Source organism: Thunnus albacares, chromosome 15 (assembly GCF_914725855.1).
Source record: "Thunnus albacares chromosome 15, fThuAlb1.1, whole genome shotgun sequence".
In the NCBI taxonomy this organism is placed as follows: Eukaryota; Metazoa; Chordata; class Actinopteri; order Scombriformes; family Scombridae; genus Thunnus; species Thunnus albacares.
Genome location: NC_058120.1, coordinates 6,814,407 through 6,825,613, shown reverse-complemented (window position 1 = coordinate 6,825,613; position 11,207 = coordinate 6,814,407).

Genomic DNA, 11,207 nt, shown 5'->3' with positions numbered 1-11,207 from the left:
GTTTGCTTGTTGAAGTTACAGTGAGCTGTCTGGACTCATTCATTCATTTGGAATTGATCCCGTTTTTAATTGAGTGGTTGTTGAGTCACCTGTTGATGTTGTGTGATTAGTGAATGAGTGTGCAGGAGGTCTGGCTGCTTGTTGTGACAGTTTCTTCAGTTCGTTTTTAAGCTGAGTCGTATATTGAGTAATAAGCCTAAAGTAACTAGAATAACAAGTGTTAACTAGTGAAGTAACGGATCGTAGTTGATCCGTGATCCGTATGGATCGCCCCCACGGTTCGGCAGGCATGTGAACTGCGGATTAACTGCAAAATTAAATGTCTCATTTAAAACAAAGTAAACAAACTGCTGTAAGTACAAGTCATGGGCAGACAGCGTGTCGCTAACAGGGATTTCGAAGAGCAACGACCAAACCAGCATCTAATTCGGGTCGAAGTGACATTTGCAGGTACGTTTAGCTGCTGCTTAATGTGCTGCAGCTGAGCAGCTAATTAGCTACGTAGCTGCTAACTGACGTTAGCCGTGCTTTTTCCCGCTGAATGTTTGTCTTGTGGCTCGTTCAACAAGCTGCAGGACAAGACTAGTGTTCATGTTTTTAAGTTATCATCAAGTTTTGATGATGTGGACACAGGCAGTTTCATTCAATACCGTGTTTAAAAGAGGAAGATATCATGCTTCATATTGACATTTAATTTAACAATAATTGAGCATTGAATATTTTATTTATTTTATATATTTTAAGATTTTATTCAAACATTGGACATCTTAAATGTTTTCTTCATTTAAGACCATGGGCAAAAGTTCCTTGCAGTTCCTTGCTGTAAGTGTGTTACAGAATTAATGGAAAACAAAGTTTTATATGTCCCTCTCCCCCTTTTTTATGGCTGATCCTAAATATGATCTGATCCGTGACTCAAATCCATGATAGGATCCGAATCGTGAGTTTTGTGATCCGTTGCATCCAGCTTTGGCAGCTTTGTAGACTATATTTTGTATGTGGTGCACATAGATCAGAGTGTGTAAGTCATGTATTTGATACATGCATTAGTCTAATACTTTCTGATGAGAACCTACACTTTTAGATCTGTGAATGTTTTTAGTGTTCAGTCTCTCTAGTATTCAGCACTGATCACATTATAAGCTTTGTAGTACTTCATATATTTCTGTATACTAAGAAAATACACAGGAAACACGTGTAAATCATGTGATATGTTGTCTGTTTTTGATGAGAACATAGATCTGTTGTCACTGTAGAACAATACTATAAATTTGAATTTCACTTTGTTGGTAAAATCACACATCTGAACCACTCCAGGGCTAAAATGAACACTTCTTTGAAGAAGAAGCAGCTTTTTCACCACTCAGGGGTTTTTGTTTTTGAAAGCAAATTGATTTATTGGCATATAAAATTGCCCCCCACCCCTCCAATTTCATCAGGTGGGGGACAGTGATATAGTTTGATGCGGTTTGTTGTAAGATTCCATGTTGGTTTTCCTCCCGTCCTCCCCAAATTTTTGAGTCACCAGCCACCACTGGTCATAACATGTTATCATCTGTTTTTTTCTCTTAATACTACTGGGGAACCTGCTGTTTAACATCTATATGGATGATATGTCAATGCAGTTACAAGGATGTGGAACAGAGTGTAAGGTTGGCAATTCTTTCATTAAGCACCTTATGTATGCAGATGATTTGGTGACTTTCTGTCCATGTAGTTGTTGGGTCTCACTGGCCAACCACATGTTTCAAGACTCTAACAAACAACAGGAGTCATCAAGAAACTCAATCTCTCCAGAGTCTGTGGTTGTTTGCACCTAAGTGTGAAACCTCAGCCATGGACCCAGGTTAACAAAACTCGAAATTCCCCTCTTTTCTTCTCTCTCTTTCCCCTCACAGCTGCCGCAGGAGCAGGTCTCTGCTCTCTCATGTGGCCTGCTCTCAGCAGACACACTAAGAACTCTTTTCTTTACGGCAGAAGACATGAGAGCCTGCCTAAGACTCAGTAACTAAGTTATCTAGTGCCAGCAGCTACCACACAAGTCAGCTGGCTCATTTGAAAAGCACAGGAGTCACAAAGCGTAAGGACTGCACAAAGGAGTGATGTTATTCAGTGAACTATTGTTGTGATGTCCTTGTTGTGATGGTCAGGTTGCATAGTCAGATTGCCAAGTTAATGTTAGCATGCTTAACACACATTACATCCAGTAACTAGCGTTGCATGTAAATAACCCCTTCCTAACCTGACATCTTTATCCTACACCAATTAGCCTTAAACAGAGAACCACACAGTTAAGAGGTTTGAAACCTAGCTTTTCTCGCTTTGCTTCAGGCAGCACATGTGGTTCAAGACACAGCATGATCTGGCCTTTTGTCTTTTTGGTCTTCTTTGTTGGCATGCTGTGTGCTCAGTCACCAGGTGACTTCAGCAATCTTGCTTTTGTTCTCCACACACACACACTTGTATAATAGTACTTTTAGCAAGATTAATATTGTGTGTTTTGTTCTTTTACATTTTAAATGTATGCTTTTGGATATACATGCTGTCTGTTTAATGTTGCACAAGAATGAGTTTTGCCAACCTCTGCTCTGCAAAGAACTCCAAAATCCTTCAACCTTAACTAGCTATTGATATGGTGATTTTGTTTATAGTTATTAAGTTAATTATTAATCAAAGTTCCAAATTGATTAATACATTTTAGACTGAATTGACTCTTTTTCCTTGACTCCAGAGTGGTGCCCCATTATTATTAATTCTTATTAATATTTTTTATTGATTTTAATAATTATCTTTGATGATCATTAATTATTGCTGATAGCCAGACTTGTAGCCAAGGCCCAACATAGTGCTGGTCTTCAACAGTTATTGAGGGTATGCTCATGGTATAGATTTTGACAAATATAATGCAAATAAGAGTAATATTATGATAGTCAGAAGTAGAGAAAACAGAAAATTCGTAAGGCCTATTTCCTGATTTCTTCCTGTCTGGCATTGCCCTTAAAGAGTGTAATGAGGCTAAATATTTGGGCCATTACATAACTAATGATTTATCAGATGATGGGGACATTTACAGTCTGTCGAAAGTTGTATGCACAAGCAAACATGTTGGCTCGTAAATTTAGTATGTGTTCAGTGACTGTGAAGATTTCTCTTTTTAAAGCTTTTTGTACTCTACTTCCCACCTGTGGCAGTGCTACAGAAGAGGCAGCATGCAAACATTCACAGTGGTTTATCATGACGGTATGAGGCTACTGCTTAAAGCTCCAAGAGGCTGCAGCACAAGCTTAATGTTTGTTAATGTTGGTGTACCCACCTGCTCTGCTGTAATATGAATATTATCTATAGATTTATGTGCAGATTATCTGATTCTGTTAACGATATTATTTCAGTTTTTCTGTCAGGTTCCCATCTAGAATGTGGAACCATTGGCCTTCTAGCCTAAATGCCTGATCATTGTGGATCATTGTTGTGCTTGTTTTTCCTTTCTTTTTTTTTTAGAGATTATTTGTTTTGTGTTTTTTGTGTTTTTTTTCTCTTTGTATTTTATTGTGCTATGGACTCCCCATGAGTTGTGTCCCTAATAAAATCTGAATTGAATTGTTTCTCAGTGAAAAATGGTAGCTGATAGGCAGGCAAACATTTTTTATCTTGGCAGTAGACTATTCCCAGTGTACTGTAGACAGGCTTTTTTTTTAACTTGATCATTTACTGGGAAAGGTCAGTTGCTCGATATCAAACAGATCATACATAGTCTGAGTCAAGTCTAAACAAGTCCTCAGTAGATCTACTCAGATAGGTAACCAGGCGAAGGATACATTTTTTTGCTAGAACTGAATAAAAAAACACAGTAAAGGCCAAAATACACCACAGCCAAACGGCCCGTCTCAAAACAGCCACCCCTATTATTTTTCTATGTACAACCCCACACTGGTGGCACGCCACTGTCCTATGTCTGGCCTTGCCACTCCTGTTTTGTACTTCAATACAATGTTTGCACAACTACAGATGTTATTTACTCGTTTGTTGCTTGCTTTTCACTGTAGTTTTAACTATTTCACTTGTGTCTGTATCTATAAGGAAAAAAAATAAAGAAATATAAATATAAATAATAAATACTATATAATGAATAAATAACAATAAATAAACTTGTTCCCTGCTTGTACATCCTGACTCCCATAGCATCTCCTCCTCTCCTCTGCCAGACCTGCCAACATTGGTTCTCCTGTTTTTCCCAGGTTTCTCCTGTATTTCAAGCCTTTCAGCTCCCCTCCCATTTTGTTATTTCTTCTGGGAAACTCCTGTTATTTGCTTGGCCCTCAAACTTTATTATGATTAATCGTCACACAACATTTTAGATAAGTTCCAATCGGGTTTCCTTCAGAAGCATTCCACTGAAACAGCTCTTCTCAGGGTCTCTAATGACATAATGATGTCTTCTGATGTGGGTGAGTGCTCCGTTTTGGTCCTGCTGGATCTTAGTACAGCTTTTGACACTGTGGATATCAGAATAATGACTGAAAGGCTTAGGCAGGTGGTGGGTGTCTCTGGGAGCGCCCTAGACTGGTTCTCCTCCTATCTCTTGGATAGGAGGATGGTCCTCTGTGTTGCTTGGTCCTCACATGTCTGAAATCGCTGCTTTTTACCGTGGTATGCCCCAGGGCTCCATCTTGGGTCCTATTTATATTTGCTTTATATATGCTTCCCTTACATCAAATTATTAGGAAATTTAGAGATATATCCTATCACTGCTATGCTGATGATACTCAGCTGTATTTATCTTTTAAGCCTTATGACTGACAACTGACTGTTTTGCACAATTGTCTGACTCTGATTTTGATCTTTGTAGGCCTCAGATTTTGAAATGAATGTAACTCCAACATTATAAACTGATAGTATTTTAAATTATTTTTAAGATCTTCAACATTTGTTGAATGCTGGATTTTTAGAAAGTGTATTGTCCAGCTCTATGGACATCAGGTCTAGAGCTGTAGGTCTGACATAACAAGAAACCTCATAGAGTTAGCATTATTCTGTTAGCTTGTGAAATTAACAGAATTAACAGTCATTTTATTAATAAAAAACATTTTATCTGTAAAGGAATTATATTTCCACCTCAGAGATTTCATCTGGAGTAGGCAAGGCTATAAAGTGACTGAACACCATGGCTTTTTGGTACACGGAGAATTGTCTGACAATATTCACTTGCTTTGTGGTGAACAGAAACTGCTTCAAAGCAGCTCATAGAAAAAAGTCTACAATTATTATACCCAAGGTTTGTGCAGCTTCAGTTGGAGTCAATGATGTTGAGTCTATGAAAGATTGAGCTGAAGGTGACAATCCTTCATCCAGACTGAAATAGGCTATCATTGACGCAAACTGTCACAACATTTAGTTTTTCAGCAATATTGTATCTGTTTAGTTACTGTGCCTTATTATAGGGCTCTTCAGATGCTGCAAAAAAATTGAACAGACCATCAATAGACCATCATGGACGGCATTATTAATGGAAATATTCAACTTACTTTAATAATTAGAATGTATCTTGAAGCGGTGAGGACATAATATACAGACACAAAAACAGGCATTCACTCATGCACACACCACATAGTCTACAAGATTGTCTTCTTATCATACTATGTAACTGCTGTTACTATAAAAAAATTGAAATATTTCCAGTTTATCAATATTCATCATTACAAAAAGAGGCAGCAGAACTTAAAGTATTCAGTCATTTTATGTCATTTATTAAAGTTCCTTTTGTGTGTATTTGTATTACTACTAGGCTACATTTTAAGAATAATATTCTCTTTAGAATAGTTCATAAAATGTTTGATCCAAACAGCACGGACATGAAAAATAATCCAATCCAATTTACATGAGAAAAAATCCAATAAAGACATGAGTTGCCATAACTTTTTTCCAGTGTGATTTCTACATGGGAGAGGGGGAGAAATAAGATGAACAAATATTATTCTGGTAAACAGAAAACATGTGGCCTAAAGGGCTTAAAATGAATGACTTAAAAATGATACGAATAGAACAATTATAAATTATTGGATGTACTGGACAGTACACATGACAATATGCTTATATCATTACATTAAAGTATATATCTTGTCAGTATAAATGTATCAGAAAATATGCTTTTGGGATTCACTTCATAAACATTTTCAACCAATTGCTCCATGTCTCTTTTGCATCATGCTCCGTGTCACATCCACATCTGGTGTTTCATCACCAAAGAACCTCTGCATTTCAGTTAGTTCAGACTGTGCAATGCAGAGCTGTAGCAATAGCAATGTCAGTTGAATTTAAAATGTCGCAAGCCTCATTGTGATGTGGTAATGTGATGCCATCCCTCCACAATATGAAACTGAAATTTTTAATACCCCAGAGAAGGAGCCTCAGGAGTCAGCAATGGTGATCAATCAGGAAATCAAGGCTTTATTCTTACATCCGACATGCACAGCAAGACAGAGTAGCTTCACAAAGTTTGATCCAATAGAGCCTGATATAGGAAAACTAAGTCACGCTGACCCAAGCCATGGCCTAGGAAATGAGGAGAGAAAACCCAAGATGCCCAAGAAATGCCACACGGAGAAGGAAAGTATACAGACAACAAGACGAGAAAGGAAATGTATAAGAAATGGTCATGTCATAGACACAAGGCCTCGAACAGCCTGGTGCACAAGCAACAGAAATGAAAAATTGTGGTCACCTTCCTCTTAATGCTGTACCGAGGTCAACTCAGTTGTAGGGGTGTGCTTGAATCCAAATACGTTATTCGTACAAATAGTGGGTTTTTTACGAACTTTTATTTTGTACAAATATTTTAAAAATTATTTGTTTTTAGGAAGGAAAAAAAAAGTCAAATACCAGCATGCAGGTCAGTTACATCGCTATCTCATTCTCTCTCCTCTGCTCCGCTGTTGTGTGTATCAGCAGGTCTCAGTGAAGGGAGTCACATCCACCTGCTACATGACGCACATTTCCTTATTTAGACATCACTCCCGGAGTTGGGAGTGTTCCACAGAGATAAAGCTGAGCTACTGACACAAGTGAAATGCTTACAAGAGACTCTCTGTAACCTGTTGTTCCCTTTCTCCTTTCCACAAAGTTAGGTTGTAAAAAGTAGGCAGTAAACAACAAAAAAACTCCAAAAACTGGATTCCACTATTTCCACTTTTATTCAAATACAAATACAAATGTAGGCTAAATAATTTTGTGGCCTCAACAAATACACATACAAATGCAAATACTGGGCTCTCTGCATATCCCTTTTCAGCTGAGGCAAATAACACTAGTTTTTTTTAGCTGTTAAGTATGATGCACACATTACAGCGACAGAATATAATTTTTAATCCTCTAATGTGATGAATTCAAGGGAGCCACATCAAGGTGTCATATGAATGGATAGGACAAATCATTAAAGCCACAAGGATGTTAAAGCAGTTAGTCAACAGAAATCATCATTCGATTTATATCAAGGTGTAGTTATATCAAATTTCATCTTTCTGATAAAATATTTTTCAGATAAAATTATGTACATCTTTAGCTGCCCTCTTGGCTATATCAAAGATACTCCAGTGTATAAAAGTTTGTTCCGGGGAACTCCACCAAAGATTATAGTTTTGGAAAAACATGTCTTTGACACTGTATGTGTCTCTATGTGTCTCTTTGATCTTATGGGTTTATAGGCTGTTAGTCTCTGACTTCACAAGTCATCAAGAGGTAGCTTTGGAAAACAAAAAGATCCTGTAAACATATACAGAAGGGTCCAAAAGTCTGAGACTGAGATTGAGATAGGCATAGGTAGTGGATGGGTGTCTCAGAAGTACCCTGGACTGGTTGTCCACCTAACTCTGGGAGTTTTGGGAGTTTTTCTGTTACTTGGTCCCTAAATATTTTAAACTGCTGCTCTTTCCTTTGGTGTGCCTCAGATTTCTGTCTTGGGTCCTATATTATTTACTTTGTTAATGCTTCCCATAGGTCATATTATTAGCAAATTTAAAGGTATCTCATATCACTGTTACGCTGATGATATTCAGCTGTGTGTCTCTTTTAAGCCGGATGAGACCGACAAACTGACTGTTTTGCACAATTGTTTGACTGCCATTGAGGACTGGATGACTAACAACTTTTTACAGCTAAACACAGATAAGACTGAGGTCCTTATCACTGCTTCAGATAGCATAGCCTCCAAGGTTGCTCAGTATATTGAGTCCTTGTCTTCAGCTGTACATTCTAATTTTAGAAATCTCAGTCTTATATTTGATCAGGCTATGACCTTAAATCAACATATCAAATCATTGACCTGTACATGTTTCTTCCATTTAAGAAACACTGTCAAACCTGCCTCAGCCTCAGCAAGTGGACCATCTACAAATGGTGCAGAATGCTGCTGCAAGGCCTTTGACCAGGTCCAGCAGGACAGCTCACATCACACTCATCTTCTTTACATTGGCTTCCCATCAAATTTAGGATTCATTTTAAGGTTCTTGTTTTCACATACAGAGCCCTGCGTGGTCAGGCACCTGTGTACATCTCTGACCTGGTCCATCCTAGGGCTGTCACAATAAATGCAATATTACAATACCGCACTATAGGTGGATGGCTCCGAGGTGGATGGCAAACAACTGCCACAACCGTGCTATGTTCACGTTTTTTCTGTCTTTTCATGAGGCTAGGCCCTTCTTGTTTTACACTTTAATGCATGTGTATTGAACGTTTGGTGGCTCCCCCAGCCCGGCGGCTCTGGAGGATCCCATCCGACCTTCAGCGGAAAGGCCTCATCTGCTACAAAGACGGGGGGCTCAGGACTTCATTCCCAGGTAGAGCAGATAGAGGTGGCAGGGGAATGTTGCCCTGGATAAGCTGGGATACAAAGGCACTTCTTGAAAACACTCCACCATCACTATTACGGCTGTATGCCCCTATGTCCACAACTGTAAACCTGTACCTGGCATCACATGCAGGCACAGTATGAAACTGAAGTATCCTTTTTAGTTGTAGAAGGAACATCTACTGTTGGCTGGGGCATGGAATGTCGACTTGTTTACTGTTTATCTTTCTGGATCTGCTTCCGCTGATCTTCATTGGGGAAAGCCACAATCTCATCCTTCAGAGCAGTCCATATAGCTTTGCTGACTTTTCTGACCATACGTCCAACTGTTGCTGATCCAAGTTTGTAGCCCGCTGAGAAGGCTTTGTAGCTGATGCCTGTTGCTAGAAAGCGCAGGGTGATGACAAGTCACTCTGCTGAACTGACTGGTTCACTGTGTGTGTTGTGATGTATAATCAGCGGGCTAATCCAACGGAGAAAATCATCAAACATTCTGGCAGACATTTGAAAATACAGGTGGTGTTTCTCATCATCAATTTCTTGCATTGGCAGAACGAAAGAAACATACTTGCTATTGTCACAACGTGCTTGATTTAGGAGGCTTACATACCAACCATGATGATGCTGCTGTCACTTTGACTGCTGTGATCTCAGAATTAACAAAGTAGTAACCTCCTTTACTGTTGCCATGTTTATGTGCCATATTCACACTGTGGCCATTTTCCTCTGACGTCATGCGCAGGGTGGGAGGCTGTCAAGTAAAGCCTATGTGAGAATGATGAGATGGTTGAAAAACTTACCTTGTTTGCCATCACTTTCCTTTGACCAAACTGATAAATGGGCAGATGAATTTGCCAGGATCCCCCAAAAGGATACAGCAACTAGTGGAATCCTTCACACAAAGTACACAGACATGTATGTGAACAATTCCGTTCACGGCGCAGCCAGTTGTCTATGAGAACACATGCTTAAAAAGCAAGTATATCTCTAGCCTAAGTCCAACATTTTGCATGTTTTTTAAGTCTCAGGGCAGTATATTTTTGTAATGATCAGTGTGTAATTAACTATATAATTTGTTGCATTACAACATTAACTCAGTAATATGACTTTATTTTGTCTTATGACTGGATGACAAAGGGAATGTTCTGTATGTCCCAAATGGCACATTTAAAGCTACTTTTTTGGTTATAACTGTGGCTCTTCACATTATGAAAGCCACTTTAATTTTATTCTTTGACACAGTGAGCAGTTCTGAAAAGAATGAAGTGCACACACTGTGTTATATCCTCATAGCTAATAGAGGGAGTGCTTATGTAAATGACTTGTAAATGTAAATGGAGACACTGGAAACAGCTTGCAGAGAGCTCTAGTTGATGAGCAAAGTTGCAGGAAACGCAGTGGTGCTTCTTAATTCTGCCTCTCTGCATGGTTATGTCTTTGTTGTCTGAAAACCGTAATAAGACAAATGGCATGTTTTTTTTTTAACTTGGATTTAGAAATAATGGATAGGCCTCCTTGCGACACACCATTTTGCTGTTTGACTCTCAAACCCTTGTATGTTGTATTTTAATGGTTTGTTATCTATCGATTTGTAGTAGTATAAAAATGAGATGAATAACAAAGCTCAGACGTATCACAGTGTGTTAAGTGCTTAGTTGCACCATCAGCACTTTGTACTGAGTGTAGAGCTGATCCCTGATGGGAGACAAATGATCTTACTAAGACCATGAAGTAAGACTCCAGTCTGCTTTTTAACATGATGGAGAGAAGCACTGGCACAGCTGGCACCCAAGGAATACAGTTAGCTATCGCTAGCAAATACATATTGGCAGCTGCACAAGCCTCTGCATTTGTAGACATGTTTACAATCCAGGGATAATCCTGCTGGGGTCTCCATTCACTCTGTCAGGGCTTATTTGCAATAATGACCAGCTCACTGTACATAATCCTGCTTATTACACAACTACATTATCAAAGTGAGCTGTAATTGTTTGACTCTAAATATTGATTTAAAATGATTTCATTACGAGCAAACTTCAAAGCTTCTTCCACTTATAGTAAGACAGCAGTCTCACTGTATGTGCCTGTAACAGAAGCACTAAAATCTAAACCAATACTTTATGTTAAGATGCTTCCAACCTCTAATCCAGGGGTCTGTATCTCAAAATACCCGGGATCTACTTACCAGGTTGTTTCCTTATAAGGAAAAAAAAACCCTCCAGTATCTTGTCTTTCTGCAAACCTCGTCTTCGTCTTCCAGAGGGTGGTGCACGTCAGCTTTCTGTTGGTCTCTTCTATTAAATTGCCTTAAATTGCAGACATACCACAGGATTCCTTCAAGTCCTTATGAACCCTGCCATAGAAC